Source organism: Spermophilus citellus (genome assembly GCF_964194105.1).
Source record: "Spermophilus citellus genome assembly, chromosome: 2".
Lineage (NCBI taxonomy): Eukaryota > Metazoa > Chordata > Mammalia > Rodentia > Sciuridae > Spermophilus > Spermophilus citellus.
The window spans coordinates 127,616,019-127,638,430 of NC_138183.1; positions in this window are offsets into that span (position 1 = coordinate 127,616,019).

A 22,412-nucleotide genomic window follows, 5' to 3' on the forward strand; every position below is an offset into this window, starting at 1 on the left:
GTGTGTGGGTGGAGCAAAAGAAAGTAAGGGAGACAAGGCACCGAAGAGCGTTGCACTGAGGTGACCTTGCTCTCTGCGGTAAGCTAGAGCAGCAGAGGAGGTGATGACTTGCAGTTTGCCATCAGAGCTGCATGAGTCAGTTGCCATATGGCTGATCTCAACTATCTCTGCATTTCCCATATCAGTTTAAATGAACGTACTCCATCTATAGGGTTATGTGCCTGTATGCCTGGAGAGCTGCAGAATTAAGGAGTCTGTACTTGCTCCGAGAATCTGAGACCCCTCTCCCAGGAATTAGGCATAAATACGGACATCGGTATGACAACTCAGCATTTTCATAAAATACAGCTTGTCAGTTCAAGGTTCTTAGCCAGTTTTAAGGAAATGACTTAAAAGATCACCTTCTTTGGAAGAGAAATTAATCTCTGAGATTGATGGAGACCCTAGGGAAAAAGAGACAGGAAGAAAAAAAGAGATGAAGGCATGATTCAAGTAGGAAGTAAATAGAATTGGTTTTATAGTTGCAAAACAATTCACCATTAGCCAAAATGCTTTTCCATTTGTTGTTACTTTGGTCCTCACCAAAATATATAAATAAAACATAGCAGATATTATCTGCATTTCCATAAGAAAATAGTGTCTGGGAGGTGTGGGAAGTAGCAGAAAAAGAATACTAGAATGGCAGGTCTTCAGAATTATAATTCAGTGTTCATTCCTCTGTAGAATCTGAAAGGGTATCTTAAATGACTTTCATTAGTGCCCTAATGCCTTGTCAGATTACTGTCTAAAATCTAATTGAGCAAGCTCTTATCCAGGCACTGCCAAAACAGAGACATATTACCGGAAACTTGCTGAACCTAGGTTTCCTTATCTATAAAACAGAGATGGTGGCAATATTCACTTATTGGAGTTTTTGAGGATTAAATAATATTATAAAGGAAAATGTCTACATGACATGTTAGACTGAATGTTAGCTTACTGTTTTGGCCTCTTTTCCCAGCTTCTCCAATTAAAAGTACTTCTTTGGGGGAGGAAGTACTTCTTTGTAGAATGAATGAACTATTGATAGTTGAGATTGAAGGAAGCCAGGAGGGGGCATAAAAATAAAATCCAAATACTCAGCGAAGGGAAAGACACTTCTTGGTTTCAATGACTGATTTTCCCACAACCAACTTAAGCATTAATTGACAAATACAACACGAACCTCAGTTTACTGTACCACCAAGGACGTTCTCTCTCCCTCCATTTCACCTTCTGGTGTATGACTATAAAACACTACTCTCCATGCAGGACACAAAACAGATTTCAAGGGCTTATGCAACACCTTAGAACATAGTTTCCTATATCACTCTCAGTGTTGGTGAATGAGCTTAGCAGTGGGGTAGCCCTGATTTGCAGAGTTTGCTGATATCTGTGGTGTAAATATTCCCACCATGACTGACTTCAACCCACCATAGGTTTAGCAACCTGCTAGCAAATTCTTGCATATTTAATAATTGGCTCTTACACACAGCTGTGTCCCTCTCCTTCCCTCCTTCTCATTTCCATAAGCGGATTTAGTGTCCACCTCTAGGCCCATTAAGCCTCATTGGGAATAGACTCTTAATTCCAGCTCCCCAACCTGATAACCACTGTGTCCCACTCTCCCCATACTTGGAGTCCTCATTGTGTAAGGCAAAGAATAAGAATCTTGGCATTTTAGGGAAAGGAAGTAAATAAACAAGAGAACCTGGGAGTGGAAGTTTCCAAGTTTTTTTTTCTTCCCCAAACCATGGCATTAATAAATGGTTTGAACTGAAGACAAGGCAAGTTCACCTGGTCTTATTTTCTTCATTCATCAGAGAGCCACAACAGCGACCCCAGTCACAGTGGAGGCAGAAAGCTTCATTAGCTCATGGTTTTTAAAGGCTTAGATACAAAAGCCAGTGTAATAGGAGTGCAAAGCCTCATTATTAGGTAATAATTCTCATCTCGCTGATTCAAATTGCACATCTCTTAGTGTCTAAGCTTTTTCCAATTACGTTGCTTCATTTTTTTTCTTCTGGATATTTTTTAAAGTCACTTTGAAGTGCCATAATTACTATTCCAATAAAAATCTCACAAAGATGATGAGTTTTAACTAAATGAAGAAAACAGGGAGGAAGCATGCCTTCTCCCCCCTTCACCCCCCCTAAAGAAAAGCTAAAATTTCATTCCCTGCTTTACAAGCAGTAAAATCAGTGCCTTATTTGGAGGGTGTTCATTGAAGGAGAGAATCTTCTTTATGTGGGAATGATCATTGTACACTTGCCAGATAGTTAATTACATTAGGTTGTTCTGCCCACGATTGCAAATCAGCTTCATACAGCAGGGACTTGTGGCCAAGATAATAGCAAAAGATAATGCAGTAAAACAACTGTGAAAAGAAAATGGTGCAAAGCATAAATGTTGAAAATTGCTGTTTGTTTATATATATATATATATATATATATATATATATATATATATATATATATATATGTATGTATTTTTAGGAGGGCGTCAACATGCTCTTTGCCGTTATCACAAGCATTAAAGTTTAATAGACCAACCGTGAGTTATTTACTGCTCAGAAACACCTGCTCAGCGAGATAAAGTAGCAGCTATCTTTCTAGTTTTAAAATTGACATTCAGCCAGTTATATTTCTGGTCTCTCTCATCACTTAGATGGTTGTTGACTTTTCTTAAATGTCAAAGGAGGTTTTCAACTTAATTTCATTCCTCCTGCTAGTTTCTTCCTTGGGCCCTCCAGAGGCCCTTTTTGTCTGTGGCCTCTAAGTCAGCCCCAAGAAAGGGTGGCTAAAAGGAAGTTTTTCCTCTGAGATAAAACAAATGCATTTAAAACCAACTTTTTGTACACATTGTAAAGAAAAAGGAATTTATTTTATCTCATCCTTAATTACTCCTCCTTAATTTTTCTAACCTGTTACTAGAATGAATGATATTTTAGGCAAGTGTGTCTATACACATCTAGAGAATTGCAGAGCGGGGGAATGTTTTATGGCCCCATGCAAATAGCACCCTCAAAAATGGTCTATCTCAGGGTCTGAGTGGTTTCTCATGACATCTTCTATGCATGCCTTCTCCATTCTCCAACCACTAGCCTGACTTCTCCATACTCCACTATTCAAATTCTAGAGATCAAGTCTGATGAGCTTAACTCTTATCTACTCCTAGGTCAAGTTCTTCACCATAGACTACTTTGAACAGCAGCAACTATGCCTAGACCACTGTGGGCGGGTGTTCAAATCTAGCCAGCAACTACCTGTCACAATTAACCTAGGCAGGGCCACAGGTAGTCAGCATCAGCCTAAAGGAGATATGGGGTGCCATCTACCTGCAGTCTAACCCATGCTATATGCACACTAGGTTCTAAGGCAGTAGGTGCTGACTAAAGTGTGCCCCTTCAACCATCATCAAGGTTCAGGAAGACGCTGACTAGGAATTTTGAACAATAGATATTGGCTGCTGGACTGAGTTCAAATCCAGGCTCTGCCACTTTGTGTCTGAGCAGCTTCGGGCAAGTGATTTTACCTCTCTGTGCCTAAATGTCTGATGCATAAAATGGCATTGACAACATTGGTCGTAAGGATAAATGAGATGACACGACAAAATGCTGAGCCCAGTGTCTGCCCACGGTAAGTGCTTAATATCAAATTTGTTTTGTTCATCTGTTTGTTTTATATTTGTCTATGGTATGGGTCTGTTTTGGCCTCAGGTAAATAGAATTGAAACTAACAATAACTGTTAGTCCGTGACACACTTCCATCATTTGTCTATGCAGCAGTCTTCTTTATTTTATGTACTTCTTTGTAATATAATAAAAATCCAATATCCATCCACCTTCAAGCTCCTACCCATCTCATTTCCCTCCCTCTCCCAAAGACATAACCCTTATACTATGATGTATGAATCATCTTCCAGATTTTTCATATTATTCTTTTTAAAATATACGTGCCTAATCATTTATTGTTCAGTTTTAGGTTCTTTAAAAATTTTATAAACAGGGTGCAATGTGACTTTGTGTCTTTTATGACTTGCTTTTTTCCTTTCCAAGCTGTGTTGGGTAGATTTATCCCCGTTGTGTACATCTAGATCCCCTTATTTTCACTTCTGTGATATTCTGTTGTGAGATGAGGGATACAGGTTATTTAAGTAAATATTATTCTTTTCAGCTATGACTTCATACCAGCAACCCCTTTCTGCCTTCTTCAAGATATTGCCCAGCCTCACCCAGTCCCTCACCTGACCCTTTATTCAGTGGGCATCATCTCCCATCTAGAACTGCTCTTCCCAACAACAGAGGATCAGTGTAGGGAGCTTCTGCTTATTTCCCTCTCCCCTTTCTCAGGGCTCCCCATGCTGAAATAGACCCCTGCTGTTTGGTCAGCAGCATCCCATATGGAGAGAAGAGACGACCCAGATAAGTAACTGATGGGAACAGTGAATTTATTGTCACCTTTTAATTTTTTCAGTGAGAACAGAAAGAGCTTTATTGATGAGGCTGTTATGCAAGTGTGAATCTAGCAGAGTGCATTACTGACATTCTTATTATCTGGAACTACTGCAATCCTGCCCTGCTTCAGCTCCCACCCCCACCGGCCTTCTCTTTTCCTTTCACTGATTGTTTTAGGAGAAACACTGCAGATTACATCACTACATGGGTTCCTGGATAGGTGAGAAACAGCTGGCAAATGCTTGCCCTGTGTTGCCTGAATACAAAAATGGCAGAGGAAGCAGAGTGCAGCCATGTTTCCTTTCGAACAACTGCCATGCACCCAGAAGAAAAATCATGAGATGCCCTTAGTATTTTGGCCAATCTCCCTCCCAGGCAATTTACTGGAGCAAAGCTCAGACACTGAATTCTAATGGAATCTGGAAGACTGAGTAAGAAAATGAAGCCACCATGATTTTGTAGCCAAAGAGTAACCTGGCTTTAAATTCATGCACCAATTCAGAAGAAAAAAGCATGTTGCCAGCATTTCATGCTAGGTTACCTAAATTATATCAAGTTGACCTTTTTCCCATCTCAGAAATACATAACCACATTTCTGATTAGAGGCTAGATACAAGGGGTTGTAATTTCATAGTTTTTTCTTCTCTCTTTCCAAATTGATAATAACCCCTATACTATGAAAAAAAAATCCTATACTATAAAAGAAAATCCTGTCTTTTTTGAGAGCAAAAGGTAGGATAGAAGACAGAAAGAGAGAGATAAGGGAGAAGTATAATTGAATATACATTGAAGGATTTGTCTGTTAATTGGTAACATAGCCTATTACTGGTATAGCAAACACATTCAGAAAGTTTTCTTTCATTTGTTCTAGAACATTTTCAAGGTCTATATGTTTGAACATTTGTAATCTCTGCTGTAGCCCTCAAGGAACTCACTCACAAGGGCAGGCAGAGGGATTTATTAATTAGAATTCTCTAGGACGGTGCTGTAATAGAATTTGAATAAACACATTCTTGTCTGCTATGAAGGGAGAAGTAGTTTTTCTAGGAGTAGTGAGAACTAAAACTTTCTACACCCACACAGCTCTCACCCACATGGTCTGGCTAATCCACTGTCTTCACTAACACAACTTGAGTATTTCAGGAAGATACAACTGAACATTCTTGAAAATCCACTAAAATTGCTCAAGTTTTCAATAGATAGCCTCAACTGATGGTTTATGTTCCAAATCAGTTCTAAACACCTCGAGGCCCTTATCTTCCTGTGCCTACCAATCATGATCTTTACCCAATTGTAATCCAACTTCTGCATTCCACTTCACAACCTCATAAGTATCCTGTCTTTGCCCTAGTCTTTCGACAGTACAAAAACTCTGTCACCTTAACAAGTGACCATACCAGCTAACAAAGTGCTCTTCCTTTCCACAGTAGCAATAAACTCAGCTTGTATTTTGTCAGTAAGTGATTTCAGTGCTAGTGTTTGACAATGAGGAGGAAGAATGAGAGGTAAGGTGACAAGCAGATCACAAAAAATGACTAGCACTTGGCTGGCTATGGAAGACAGGAAATGTGTTAGTCAGCTCTGTGTCACTGTGACCAAAATACCTGACACAAAAAACTTAAAGGGAAAAAAGTTCCATTTTAGCTCATAGTCAGAAGTATTTCAGTCTATGGTCAACTAGCTCCATTGATTCAGGCCTGAGACAGACCATTACAGTGGAAGGGTATGGTGAAGGAAAGCTGCTCAGCTCATGGCAGCTGGGAATCCGAAAGAGACAGACAGACAGACAGACACCAGGGATAAGAAATACCCTCCAAGGCACACCCCCAGTCACCTACTTCTTCCAACCATGCCCCACTTGCTTGCCATTTCCACAACGTGCCAGTAGTCCATTCACCCATCCATGGACTAATCCACTGACCAGGTCTAGCACTTCACTATCCAATCACTTCCCAAAAGCCCCACCTCTGAGCTTTGCCGTATGGAGAACCAAACCTTCAACATATGAGCTTTTGGAAGACATTCTAGATCCAAAGGTTAACAGAGAAAAGTTCCAAGAGGTGACAATAGTTGAGAAAGAAAGGCAGACTTGAAAAGGTGCCAGTCCCATTATGGGGTTTTAACTGCACCCTATGTGAGGGAACACTTTTACCTTCTCCCTGTACAGAAACACAGAGTCTTAATAAGCCTCTCACCGATGACTGAGGAGTTCTGGGCTCTGGTGCTACCCCATAAATGACTTTAGGGACAATAAGCAGCTCATGACCCAGAGGCCCACCTCTCTTCTGTGGTTCTCCTGTTTCCTAGGTTCTGCCTCCTGCGTCTTACCTATCCACCTCTTTAGTTCTCACTTTACTCCATTGCAGGAGAACATCTGGTTTCTATGAACAACATCCAAATCTCCTCCATGTGTATGTCCATTATTTAGAGAGCACCATAATTATCATTGTCATTATCACAATCATGTCCTCAAAATCCATGCTGAGAAAAGCTGGTCAGTTGGACACCGTTGAATATCATACATCAAGCTCTATTGACCCATTGATTTCTTACCGTTCCTAAGTTGTTCTCCTTCCTAGGGACTTGAATAAAACTATGATGACTCTTCAAGGGAGTGTTTTCTCTCCAGAAACCACAAAACCTTCCACATGGGGTGCAGAGATTCTATAGATTCTAATCTACCACATTGGCTTGGTCTATACCTTCCACAGGAGAAGGAGTTTAGGGAACTGATCCATGCCTCAACCTTGACACTTGGAAAACAGTGCAAAACAATTGCATGTAATTCCCATGTTCCCTTTTCCCAATCACAATTTCCTTTCCATTTCACAGACAGTATGTATTTTTTTAGAAAGGAAACTAATCTACACATATGGGAATATTTTGATCCTCCAAAGTCCCAACAAGTAAAATATTGACAAGTGGAATAAGTCAGGAATTTGTTGGCGGGTAGGCCTTGGTATAATCCTGGCTCTAATCCTAAGTGTGATCTCAGATAGATTACTTAAATCTTCTTAAGTTTACCATATGGAAAAAGGTGAGATAATAGTCCTAATGTTACAGAGCTATAAGATTGCTGTGATGATTAATCTTGAGAGTCAACCTGACTGGATTGAGAGACACATAGAAATTAGTAAAGAACACTCGTGGGTGTGTCTGTGAGAGTGTTTGCAGAGATGATTGGCATGTGGGACAGCAAACTGAGGGGGAAAGACCCATTCTGAATACAGGCTGCACCATTCAGTATGCTTAGGGTTCAGCTGGAACAAAAGCAGAAAGAGGATGAAGCCCTTCGGCACGGGTGAGCTCCATTCCTCTTGCATCGGTACATCTTTTGCTGCTGCCATTGTTGATAGACATCAGAGTCCACCTCCTCAACCCTTCAGTATAGACTCTGACCAAAGTCTCTGCATGGAATGCCCAGGCCTTCAGCCTTGTACTGGGACTAAATCTTTGGTCTCTCTTGTTCTGAGGCTCCCAGATTTTTGGACTGAGCATCTGGTTTCTCTTGCTCTGTGACTGCAGATGGACATTGTGGGACTATCTGGTCTCTGATCAAGTAAATAAATCTAATAAGTCATCTCAGAATTTTTTAAAAAATTATATATTAAATATATATCTACATATTCTATTAGCTTCATTCCTCTAAAGAACCCCACAAATATAGTTGCTAAAGGAGGAAAAAGTACTTGGCACAATTCAGAGTCAGCAAATGTTAATTTTCTCCCTCTTTATCCCCCAGCTCTTAGCCAGAGAGCCTGATTCCCATGCAATCTATTATTAATAAGAGACTTAACCTTTTAAAGCAAGAAATGCAAGATTTAATACCTCCTAGCAGCTGTCTATGATAGGAAACCATAGTCTTTCTTTCCACAAACTCCCATTTTGCACTCACATGGGTAACTGAATATCAGCACTTTGAAGCTTTGTGGAGCTGGAGATGGTTACAAGAGTGGAGAGGTGGTGGCTAAGTAGTGCCTTCAAGCTTACAAAGTATAAAACCTCCAGTGTAAGCCAACCTGTCACTTTCGGTGTTGGCTATGAAGTTGTTATGGCCTGGAGCATGTAAGTCACCTCCCCTTGGCAGGAATCCCAAAGGCTTTAGCATTCATGACTGCCCGGCATTTCCCAGGGTTCTCCTGTGAGCTACAATAATCTCCCTTAGCTTTCTGTAGAATGAAAAATATATTACTCTCCTGTCTTTCTCTGCTGTCATCTCCTCACATGCTCAGCTAATTTAGTCTGAGAAGCACAGTTCTCCAGGACAAGTCATACTTAAACAGGGTTTGCCTGCTTCCACATTTCTTTGAAAACTGCAGAAAATAGGTCTGATTTCAAAGCCAAGTGTTCAAAGAGAACAGGAAGCTGGGTCTGGGAGAATAAATGGAGCTGTTTGCCTTGAAAGCTTTCTTGTTAATTTTAGTTTGGGTCCTTGTCCCCAGGTCTTTGGTTAAAACTGGATAGAGCTACCTCCATACTGAGAAGATGAATACAATTTTTCCAAATAAACCTTGAACCACTGCCCAAATCTCAGATCCCCATGCTTTCCTAAGGTCACCAAAGCTGGATCTCAAAAGTAATGGCAAGAATTCAAAACTGCAAGGATCAAAGGATGCTGGGAGGACCCAGGAAGCTTCACACAGACCCACAGCGCCCTCTGCTGGGCACAAGCCCAAACAGCACAGAGGTGATTGTATGGCATTTCCAATAGCTTACCCACCCACTGCATCTTGTGTTCACAGGACAAATATCCTCACCTCTCAAGCCTCTCCCTCTATCATCAAGGATCCAGGACAGAATTCTTTGTGCTTCTTAGCTATATTTTAATTTTATATTCCTTTAAAGGTCAAAATAGAAAAAATGTTTACAAAGAAGGCATTAGCAGCTGTTATTTGGAAACGTACAGCTGCTTTTGGTATTAAGTTGACCTAGCTCTTGGGTACATTGTCCCCTGGAAATTTTTTGTGTCATTAGACAATATAAAGAGTAAGAGAAAACATTACAGAAGAAATATGATTATGGGTGAATAATTTCCTAAGTATTCAGAAGGAGTATTAATTACTACAAGTCAATTCTATTTTTTTCCCTGGGAAATTCTAAATATTCTGGTAGGTGAAAAGGGAAGAAAGCTCCAAAGATTGTAGTTGCATTTACTATTAACACATAAAGCAATGTGCCCATTGCAAAGGCTGTTTCAAAACAACCATCCATACCTATAGGGAGATAAGGCTCAAATGGTAGGAATACTGCAAGTGGTACTAGAAGTAGACCATTAAGAAATATCTAGTTGTCTCAATAAATGGGGATTTTATTTAGATCCAGAAGACCTGAGATCTATAACTATCATTTTATACATCTCTGAGACTGGTTAGTGCATTCAAGAAATATTTGAACATCTACTGTTTGCCAGAAACCATAATAGATTCTGGCAAGAGTGAAGAAGATAAAGAAAGTCTTCCTTCTCAAAATTTGCAGTCTAGTGACAAACGCAACATAAGCAAACACTACAGCTCCCCGGGATTGGAGGCATAAAAGGGTAAATCCAAGGTGTGGTCTTGAAGGGCGTGGCAAGAGGGCATAACCTATAGAATCCAATAAAACGAGTGCAAAAGCATATAAAGAACTATATGAGTTACCAATCTTTTGATTTTTTAATTATTGTAAAATATTTATATAACATAGTATTTGTCATTGTAACCATTCTGAGTGTACAATTCAGTGGTGTTAAGTGCATTCACAGGGTTGTTTTACAGCCATCACCATATCCATTTCCAACTCTTTCATCACCCCAAACAGAACCTCTGTACCCATTCAAAAATCTTCGCCTTCTCCGGCCCCTGTTAGTTTCAATTACACTTTTTGTCTTTAAATTTTGCTACTCAAGAAACCTCAAATAACCAGAAAAATACATGTTTGTCCTTTTGTTCATTGCTCATTTCACTTATCGTAATGTTCTCGGTTCATCCACATGATAGCCTGTGTTGGAATGCCACTCCTTTTAAGGGTGAATCTTATCCATTTAGTGTATATGCCACATTTTGTCTATCCATTCTTATGCTGATGGACATCTGTATAATTTTGGCATACAAGCATCTTTTTGAGTATAAGCTTCCAGTTCCTTTGAGTATACACCTTCAAGTGGAACTTCTGAATCCTATGGGAACCCCATGTTTAAGTTCTTTGGGAACCACTGTGCTGTTTTCCAAGAAACTGCATCATTTCATAGTCCCACTAACAAAGGGATTCTAGTTTCATCGTCATTGAAACATTTGCTATTTGGGGGTGTGTTTATGTATTGTTTGAATATACATATTAGCCATTCCAATGAGTGTGAAGTGACTCATTTTTGATTTTCATTTCTTTAATGTCTACTGATGTTGAGCATCTTCTCATAAGCTTATTGGGAATGAATACATCTTCCCTTTGGAGAAATGCTTATTTAAGATATTGGTCCACTTTTAATTGGGTTGCTTGGTCTTGTGGAATTATATGGACTTATTATATGTTCTACATAGTATGCCTTTATCAGAGATATGATTTGAAAATATGTTCTTCTATTTAAATTGCCTTTTAACTCTGGCTAATAATATCCTTCAGTGCACAAAAGATTCAGTCATGTTTTTCTCTTTGGTTTTCCATGCTTTGTTGTCATATCCAATAAGTCACCACCTCCCATATCATAAAGTCATAACAATGTGCTTTCATCTGTTTTATATTTTTTACTCTTATAGTTTTTTATCTGTTTCAAGTTAATTTTTGCATATGGCATATATTTTGTATGTATTTTGTGTTTTCTATTTGTGGTTACCTTGGGCCTTACCTATGCCATCTTATAATTCTGTTTATTTTTAACTGATAGCAACTTGACTCTCATCATTTGTAAGAACTTTATCCCGATAAAGATCTATCCTTCTTTTGTGATACTGATGTCACAAACTACGTATTTAAACATAGGCACTCTAAAGCACAAATATGTAATTATTTTATGAACTTGTATTTCAAATTGTGCAGAAATGTGTTTTTAAATGGGACAACAAACAAAATGACACTGGCTTTTATATTTAACGACATGTTTACCTTTATCAATTATATTCCTTTTCAGAAGTGTTCCTTTGCCTTTGTATGTAAATTTCAGAATACTGTTGTCTAGTCTGATAACAAATCTTGCTTGTTATGATAAGAATTGCATTAAAACTGTATGACCCTTTGAAAAGAACTGACATCTTACTCTGTTGAGTCTTCCAATGCTTGAAAATAATGTTTATCTCCATTTGTTTATGCCTTCTTTGATTGTTTCCCAGTGTTGTGAAGTGTTTACATTTCAGTCCCATACATGATTTTCTAGATTTACACCTAAGCACTTCTCTCTGTTTTTTGAGCATTGTATTGTCAATCCCAGCGTTCATTTTTAGTACATTTTTAGTATATCAAAACAATCAATTTTTATAGTTTTTAGGAGAGTTTTTAAAATTCCTTGGAACCCCCTATGTAGTCAATTATGTTGTCTGCAAATAGGAAGAGTTTTAGTTTTTTCCTTTCTGATACGTATGCTTTTTATTTCCTTTTCTTGCTTTATTTCACTGGCTAGAAGAAAGCACAATGTTAAATAAAAATATATAGAGAAAACATCTGTTGCCTTCTTTTTTTTTTTTAAACTGGAAATTGAACTGGGTCTTTATTGTTAGGTGAGTACTCAAGTACTCTACCACTGAGCTACATCCCCAACCTTGTGCTTGGCTGTTGATCTTAGAATGCATTATCTTTCAAGAGTGAGTATAATGGTTTTGTTTTGTTTGTATATGCTCTTTATAAAGTTGAAGAAGTTCCTCTCCACTCTTATCTGAGAATTTTATAATGAATGAAAATTGAATTTTATTAAATTTTTAAACATCAATAAATATGATCATGTATTTTTTTAAACCTACTAACATAATGGAACGTATCGATTGATTTTTAAATATTGAACAAGCTTGCATCCCTGGAATAAACACTTAGACATGGTATCTTAGATGTCCAAGATGCTATAAAATACAATAAACTAAGTAGTTTATAAACAATATAAATTTATTTCTAACAGTTTTAGAGGCTGAAAATCCAAGATCAAGGTGCTGGAAAGTTTGGTAAAGGCCTATTTCTTGGTTCATAGATGGTACCTTCCTCACTGCATCCTGGCATGATAGAAGGGAAAACCAGCCCTCTGGGAACTAATTCCATTTCCATTCAAGAGGATGTATCCCTCCTGATTTACAACTTGCTATAGGCCCCACCTCTTACTAATATCACACTGGCAATTAAATTTCAACTTGGAAATTTTGGAGAAGCATAAATATTTGTCTATAATATAGAATTCTTATTAAATGTAGCTGAGTTTTATTTGTGAATATTTTACTAAGGATTTTTGCATCTGTGTTCATGACCTATACAGATCTGTAGTTATTTGATACTATATTGGTCTTATTTTGTATCCGGGTAATATTAGATTCATGAAGTGAATTGAAAATGTTTCTTTCTCTTTTATTTTCTAAAATAGGTTATATAACTCTTTCAAAGAGCTTCAGAGGAATTAATTAATAACAAAGGTATTAATTTTTCTTTAAATGTTAGGAAGAATTATTCACTGAAACAATATAAGCCTGGAGATTTCCCATGCATTGGGAGTTTTAAAATCATGAACTCAATTTCCTTAACAGTTATATACAGCTATTCAAATTACCCATTTCATATTTGGGTGATATGTAGTAGTTTGCACTGTCAAATTTTTAGATGTAGAGTTGTTTGCATCATTTCCTTATTGCCCTTTTAATATCTTTAGGGTCTTTAATGAGATTCTGTTTCATTATTATTGCTAGTTATTGACCTTTTTTTTTTTAAATTTGTCAGTCTTGCAACTCACTTTGGAAGGGAAGGGATTTCTTTTAAACTCAAAAGAACTGTTTCACTGATTGTCTCTATTATTTTTCTGATTTCAATTTGCTAGTTGTTTCCTCACCCTTATTATTTTCTTCCTTCTACTTACTTTGGGTCTATTTTCTTGTCTTTCTAGGCTCTTCTGGTGGAGGGTTATAGTATTGATTTGGTACTTTCCCTTTTTTCTAATGTATGATGTTAGTACTTTCAGTTTTCTCCACATTAATTTAACTGTGACCTACAAAGTTTTATACGTTATATTTTTATCTTCATTCAGTTCAAAGTCTGTGTTTATTTCCTTAAGGGTTTTTATGACCCATGGATCATTTAGAAGTATGCTATTTAGTCTCCTAGTGATTAGAAATGTTCCTGCTATATTTCTGCTTTTGATGTCCACTTTTATTCCATTTAGTTCAAAGAGTAATTTTGTATAATTACAATTATTTTAGGTTTGTTTTATGGCTAAAATATTATCTATCTTGGTATGTGTTCCATAGGCAGTTTTTTAAAAAACTTTTTAGTTACAGTTGTTGAGTTGGCTGTTTGATAAAGTTAATTAGATCCTATTGGCTGTTAGGGTATTGAATTATTCTATATCTGATAACTATTATCAGATATATTACCATTGAAAGAGAAGCATTGTAATCTCCAGCTATAACTGTAAATTTATCCATTTTTACCTTTAGTTTTGTCAATTTTTATTTCTCTATATCAATGTTTGTATCGTATTTTGCAGCTCTTTTGTCTGGTACACATATACTTGGGATTGTTATTACATAATATTTCTCTCTGATAATTTTCTGTGCCCTATGGTCTACTCTATCTGATATTAGTATATCTACTTCTGCCTTCCTTCAATTAACATTTGTGTGTTTTATCTTTTCCTGCCATTTTATTTTCAACCTACATATAGTATTTGAGTTTCTTGCACATAGCAGATAGTTGGCTCACAGTTTTCTAATTCATTCTACCCATCTCTGTTTTTCAGTTTGTGGATTTAGATCATTTACATTTAATATAATTATGAACACTAATGATTAAATTTGTCATTTTGTTTTTGTGTTGTGTTGATTTGTTTTTTTAAAATTTCTCAGTTTCCTTTTTCCCATAAGTTACTTGAAGAGTTTTTAGAATCAGATTTTTATTTATCTACAGCATTTCAAGTATACCTCTTTGTATAGGTTTTCTAGAGGTTTCTATGAATATTTCATTACATATGCATAACTTTTCACAATCCACTTGTCATTTTTCCATTCGAGTAAACTGTAAAAACCTTAACTCATTTTATGTCCCTTTAATCTCTCCTATTGTTAATACAATTGTCTTAAACTCTTCTTCTATTTTCTACACTTTGAACCATATCAAACAATATTATAATTTATATTTCAATAATAAAACAAAATTTAGAAAACTTTAGAGAAGAAAAATACAATACATTTGCTCATATTTTTGCTTATTATGTTTATTTGTTGTTGTTGTTTTGTTTTGCTTTGTTTTTCTTCCTGATGTTCCAGGGTTCCCTCTTCTGCCATTTCATTTCTGTTTAGAAAACTTACTTTGACAGCAGTTTTTGGGGATAAGTCCCCTTGTGACACACTCTCTTAATTTTTCTTCATCTAATAATTAATTGATGGGGGTGGGGTTGTGGCTCAGAAGTAAAATGCTTGCCTAGCACATGTGAGGCCCTGGGTTCAATCCTCAGCACCCCATAAAAATAAATAAGTAAAGGTGTTGTGTCCAACTGCAACTAAAAAATAAATAAATATTTTTTAAAAGTAATTAATTGATTTTCCATTCATTCCTGAAAGATATTTTTGTTCAAAATAGGATCCTGGTGGACAGTTCTTGGGTTTCATCACTTGAAAAATATTGTGCCACTTCCTTGTGAACAACATAGTTTTTGAAAAGCAATCTGTAGTAACTTAAAGTGTTTTACAGCTAGAGTTTTATTTTTCTATGATTGTTCTCAAGATTTTTAAATCTTTTATTTCACTAGGCATCATAGCTCATTCCTATTGTTCTAGCATTTGGGAAGCTGGTTTGGAGGATCACTTGAGCCCAGGAGTTAAAGATCAGTCTGGCAACACAGTGAGACCCCCACTTAAAAAAAGAAAAACAAACAATAACAACAACAACAACAAAATCCTATGAATTAGTTCTTAGGACTTCATAATTACAATGTGTCTTGGAATGGATTTCTTTGAGTTCATCCTATATGACAATGAACTCAAAAAAATCAAAGCTTCTCAAATCTGTAGGCTTACATCTCTTGCCAAGTTTTCAGCCATTATTTATTAAAGTAATTCTTCAGTGGAGTAATTTTCTCCTTTCTTTTTCAGAACTCTAAACACTTGAAGTTTAGATCTTTTGTTATAAAGTTCTACATGTCTCTCAGGCTCCACTTATAGCTTTCCTTTGTTTCCTTTTAAACTATTTTCTATCTGTTATTCAAGGCAATTTATAGTTATATCCTCAAGTTCACTTACTCTAGCCTCTGTCCCCTCCACTATGCTATTGGACACATTCATTGAGATTTTTGTTTTGATTATTATATTTTTTCAATTTTAAATTTCCATTTGACTTTATATCTTCTATTTCTTTGTTTTGCTTTTCTGTGTATTTTGTTAATTTTTTTATATTTTCATTCATGACAAGCAAGTCTATAATTGCTTATTAAAGCACTTTAATCTTGATGTTTGCATATATTAATTGCCTTTTTGTTCAATTTGAACTTATTGACTTCCTAGTTCTTAGTATGACAGGTGTTTTTTTTTAATTAAAACCTTAATATATCTGTATTACATGGGAGGATAGATCTCGTTTAAGCCTTCAGTTTGACTGGCTTTCTCTGGTTCTGCTCTGGTGAGGGAATAACCTATGCACCAACTTGTTATTGCCAGTTAGAGCAATGACAATAACAAATAACAATGCAGTTAGAGGTAAAAGTCCACATTTTCCTCTTGATCTGCATTGGCAGGTATTATAATCCTGACACCTCATATAATATCCATTAGTGCTGTTCTGAGAATGGCTTTATTGATAGTGAGTGGTATAAAAGTCATGACTCTCTGCCAGTCCTCCTTTGATGCTACCCACTGACAAGTAGGTTTGGAGTTCAAGGCTCCAGATAGGGCCACCACTGACACCATGGTGAAGCCATCTCATTACCACCCAGTATGGATGAGTGTCTCAGCACCCTTCTTATTCTTCTCTAACACTATCCTCCTTGGGGCATTGGGGCTTCATGATCATCTTACCGTGTGGGTATCTAGTCTCCCAACTCAGCCTTTGCTGGTAGAGATAAGGATCCTGCCACAGTTCATTCTTTGTTGTTTGGCCAAAATAGAGCAGTTACTATCTAAAAAGTCTCCTGTCTTACTAGGCTCTCCTTTCTAGGTCTTTTCTCTAGGCAGTGTCTAACTTTATGACTTTTTTCCCCTGTGTGGACACTAGCATTTCTGCATTGCTGGTTCCTCTAGAAATAAGTGTGATCCAGCTATAAAGGTGAAGAAGGAGAAAGTCCAGGGAACTCGTCACCATATCATTTCTCAGACCCAAGCCAGTTAGGCATCTTTCTACCTTTCAAAGTCCTTCTTCTACTATTTGAGTTGTTTGCAATGTCTTAGGATTTCCAGTTTTATTTAGTAGTAATTATCAGAAAATATACCAAACTATTTTAAGATATATTTGAATCCCTGAAACTACACTTACCTACTTAATTAAGAGTCATAAAAGGGCTGGAGATGTGGCTCAAGCGGTAGCGCGCTCGCCTGTCATGCGTGCGGCCCAGGTTCGATCCTCAGCACCACATACCAACAAAGATGTTGTGTCCGCCGAGAACTAAAAAATAAATATTAAAAATTCTCTCTCTCTCTCTCTCTCTCTCTCTCTCTCTCTCTCTCTCTCCTCTCTCACTCTCTCTTTAAAAAAAAAGAGTCATAAAATATGATAAGGTGTGAGGTATAACCTGAAGTGGAGAGTCCACTTCACCCCCTAGGACTTCTTAGAGATGTACAACTCTATCTTCCCTCAACTGATGTTCTTGCTTTTCTAGGAACCAAAAGAGATAGGGCCACTTCCCCTTCCTCATTGCCTGATAAATAGGCCCATCATTTCTAGTGACAGAATACACAGGAGAAGAGATTTACCTCCATCAAAATTATATCTCCAGATACCAACATGTACGTGTTTACCATGTGAGCCTTGTCTTCTTCAGTGGCACTGTGCTTGCAGGATAGGCAAAGGAGAGTTGTGAGGAGCGGAGAGAACTGTGTCATTGTTCAGGAATTGAGAATCTAAAAAGTGAACTAATGAGGGTTCCAGGAGAAGAATGTATTCAAGTAAACTAAAACAAAAAGTGGCACATCAATATACCCAGCCTGGACTCCATTGTTTTATCCCTACTGTTACCTGAATTAATAGAATGAGGTTGCTTTCAAATGTAACTCTCCAACTGCTCCTTGTCCTTCGACGATTCTTCTGTCTTAGAGACTATCCTTGGTGTTCATTTTAACCTTATCTCCCCTTTTAAAATGTACCCAAAGTAAAATAAAATACACAAAATCTTAAGAAAAGGTAGAAACTGTACTCAGAAGAAATTATAAAATGTTCTTATTATTAAGGAAAACTAAAAGTGAAAGGAATTTATTAATCCTGTTGATTTCAGAAAATATAATGAAAACTATTTTAAAAGATAAGGCAGATATTTCAAAATAAAAGACCAAAATCTACACAATAAAATTGTGAACATTTGTTTTGTGAAATATTATGTGCTACACCTCTAAACACTAATATTATATATGTATGCAGGTGTGGTGGCACATATCTGCAATTCCAGCTAATCGGGAGACTGAGGTAGAAGGATTACAAAGATGAGACCAACCTGAACAACTTAGTGAGATGCTGTCTCAAAATTTAAATACATATACATATACATGTATATATACACAAATTTTTCATATACATAAGATATATAATACATATATAATTTAATATACATCATATATATCTTTCATATATTTGGCTGAGCTGAAGTGAAATAAATATTTGAAAGGTGAACACTGCAATTAGCAAACTTCAGCTAATGAACCTATAAAAAGTAATGCTAGTGGAACACATGTGATGTCTTTTCATGTGGTGGGGATTCCACTCGGCTGACACAGTTTGCCCCTCTTCATTCCTAACATACTCTTTCCCAAGAGATTAATCTGATCTTTCAGCATGGGGCAGGGGCAGGCGGCGGAATATAACATATACATACCAGACTTTTCCTCTTCTTTTCTTCCTGGAAAGAAACTTCTGAGAGGGGAATATAATGTGATTCAGTGCCCATATCATAATTTGACTTTAGCAGCCACCCTCCACTATTATAAAGGGCACCTCAGCCCAATACTCTGTGAGACCAGATGGGAAATTCTACCCTGATTTGAAGTTTAGTGTGAAGACATTGGATTGCTCAGGAATACAGTCACATTCTCTAAAATCATCTTGATTAATAATAAAAGCAACTTTTTTAAAATTGCTTTTATTTTTTAAATACATGACAGCAGAATGCATCACAATTCTTATTACACATATAGAACACCATTTTTCATATCTCTGTTTGTATATAAAATATGCTCACACCAATTCATGTCTTCATACATGTAAAGCTGCTTTTCCTTTTTTTTTTTTTTGATAGAATGCTAGAATTCAATCTATATTAAGAATATCTGGATTACAGAGGTAACTTTCATCCTCTTAAATCAATAACTCATCATTATTTTTTTGTTGTTGTTGGTCGTTCAAAACATTACATAGTTCTTGATATATCATATTTCACAGTTTTATTCAAGTGGGTTATGAACTCCCATTTTTACCCCATATACAGATTGCTGAATCACATCATTTACACTTCCATTGATCTACACATTGCCATACTAGTGTCTGTTGTATTCTGCTGCCTTTCCTAACCTCTACTACCCCCCCTCCCCTCCCCTCCCCTCCCCTCTTCTCTCTCTACCCCCTCTACTGTAAATCATTTCTTCCACTTGTATTATTCTTCCCTTACCCCTCACTTCCTCTTGTATGTAATTTTGTATAACCCTGAGGATCACCTTCCATTTCCATACAATTTCCCTTCTCTCTCCCTTTCCCTCCCACCTCTCATCCCTGTTTAATGTTAATCTTCTTCTCATGCTCTTCGTCCCTACTCTGTCCTTAGTTACTCCCCTTATATCAAAGCAGACATTTGGCATTTGTTTTTTAGGGATTGGCTAGCTTCACTTAGCATAATCTGCTCTAATGCCATCCATTTCCCTCCAAATTCTATGATTTTGTCATTTTTTAATGCAGAGTAATACTCCATGGTGTATAAATGCCACATTTTTTTTATCCATTCGTCTATTGAAGGGCATCTAGGTTGGTTCCACAATCTTGCTGTCGTGAATTGTGCTGCTATGAACATCGATGTAGCAGTGTCCCTGTAGCATGCTCTTATTAGGTCTTTAGGGAATAGACCGAGAAGGGGAACAGCTGGGTCAAATGGTAGTTCCATTTCCAGCTTTCCAAGAAATCTCCATACTGCTTTCCAAATTGGCTGCACCAATTTGCAGTCCCACCAACAATGAACAAGTGCACCCTTTTCCCCATATCCTTGCCAGCACTTGTTGTTGTTGGACTTCCTATGGCTGCCAATCTTACTGGAGTGAGATGGTATCTTAGGGTGGTGTTGATTTGCATTTCTCTGACTGCTAGCGATGTTGAGCATTTTTTCATGTACTTGTTGATTGATTGTATGTCTTCCTCTGAGAAGTGTCTGTTCAGGTCCTTGGCCCATTTGTTGATTGGGTTATTTGTTATCTTATTGTCTAATTTTTTGAGTTCTTTGTATATTCTGGATATTAGAGCTCTATCTGAAGTGTGAGGAGTAAAGATTTGTTCCCAGGATGTAGGCTCCCTATTTACCTCTCTTATTGTTTCTTTTGCTGAGAAAAAACTTTTTAGTCTGAGTAAGTCCCATTTGTTGATTCTAGTTATTAACTCTTGCGCTATGGATGTCCTATTGAGGAATTTGGAGCCCGACCCCACAGTATGTAGATCATAGCCTACTTTTTCTTCTATCAGACGCCGTGTCTCTGATTTGATATCAAGCTCCTTGATCCATTTTGAGTTAACTTTTGTGCATGGCGAGAGAAAGGGATTCAGTTTCATTTTGATGCAAATGGATTTCCAGTTTTCCCAGCACCATTTGTTGAAGATGCTATCCTTCCTCCATTGCATGCTTTTAGCCCCTTTATCAAATATAAGATAGTTGTAGTTTTGTGGATTGGTTTCTGTGTCCTCTATTCTATACCATTGGTCCACCTGCCTGTTTTGGTACCAGTAACATGCTGTTTTTGTTACTATTGCTCTGTAGTATAGTTTGAAGTCTGGTATCGCTATACCACCTGATTCACACTTCCTGCTTAGCATTGTTTTTGCTATTCTGGGTCTTTTATTTTTCCATATGAATTTCATGATTGCTTTATCTATTTCTACAAGAAATGCCGTTGGGATTTTAATTGGCATTGCATTGAACTTATAGAGAACTTTTGGTAATATTGCCATTTTGATGATGTTAGTTCTGCCTATCCATGAACAGCGTATATTTTTCCATCTTCTAAGATCTTCTTCTATATCTCTCTTTAGGGTTCTGTAGTTTTCATTGTATAAGTCTTTCACCTCTTTTGTTAGGTTGATTCCCAAGTATTTTATTCTTTTTGAGGATATTGTGAATGGAGTAGTTGTCCTCATTTCCATTTCAGAGGATTTGTTGCTGATATACAGGAATGCCTTTGATTTATGTGTGTTTATTTTATATCCTGCCACTTTGCTGAATTCATTTATTAGCTCTAATAGTTTCTTTGTAGACCCTTTTGGGTCTGTTAGGTATAGAATCATGTCATCTGAAAATAGTGATAATTTAAGTTATTCTTTTCCTATTTTTATGCCTTTAATTTCTTTCGTCTGTCTAATTGCTCTGGCCAGTGTTTCGAGGACTATGTTGAACAGAAGTGGTGAGAGAGGGCATCCCTGTCTTGTTCCAGATTTTAGAGGGAATGCCTTCAATTTTTCTCCATTCAGAATGATGCTAGCCTGTGGCTTAGCATAGATTGCTTTTACTATGTTGAGGTATGTTCCTGTTATCCCTAATTTTTCTAGAGTTTTGAACATAAAGGGATGCTGTACTTTGTCGAATGCTTTTTCTGCATCTATCGAGATGATCATATGGTTCTTATTTTTAAGTCTATTGATGTGGTGAATAACATTTATTGATTTCCGTATATTGAACCAGCCTTGCATCCCAGGGATGAATCCTACTTGATCATGGTGTATAATTTTTTTGATACGATTTTGAATCCGATTCGCCAGAATTTTATTGAGGATTTTTGCATCTAGGTTCATTAGAGATATTGGTCTGTAGTTTTCTTTCTTTGAAGTGTCTTTGTCTGGTTTAGGCATCAGGGTGAATTTGGCCTCATAGAATGAATTTGAAAGTTCTCCCTCTTTTCCTATTTCCTGAAATAGCTTGAAAAGTATTGGTATTAGTTCCTCTTTAAAGGTTTTGTAAAACTCTGCTGTATACCCATCCGGTCCTGGGCTTTTCTTAGTTGGTAGTCTATTGATGGTTTCTTCTAGTTCCTCAATTGTTATTGGTCTGTTTAGATTGTCTATATCCTCCTGACTCAATCTGGGCAGACCATATGACTTAAGAAATTTATCGATGCCTTCACTATCTTCTATTTTATTGGAATATAAGGATTCAAAATAATTTCTGATTATCTTCTGTATTTCTGAAGTGTCTGTTGTGATATTGCCTTTTTCATCCCATATGCTAGTAATTTGAGTTCTCTCTCTTCTTCTCTTCGTTAGCATGGCTAAGGGTCTGTCTATTTTATTTATTTTTTCAAAGAACCAACTTTTAGATTTGTCAATTTTTTTCAATTGTTTCTTTTGTTTCGATTTCTTTAATTTCAGCTCTGATTTTAATTATTTCTTGCCTTCTACTTCT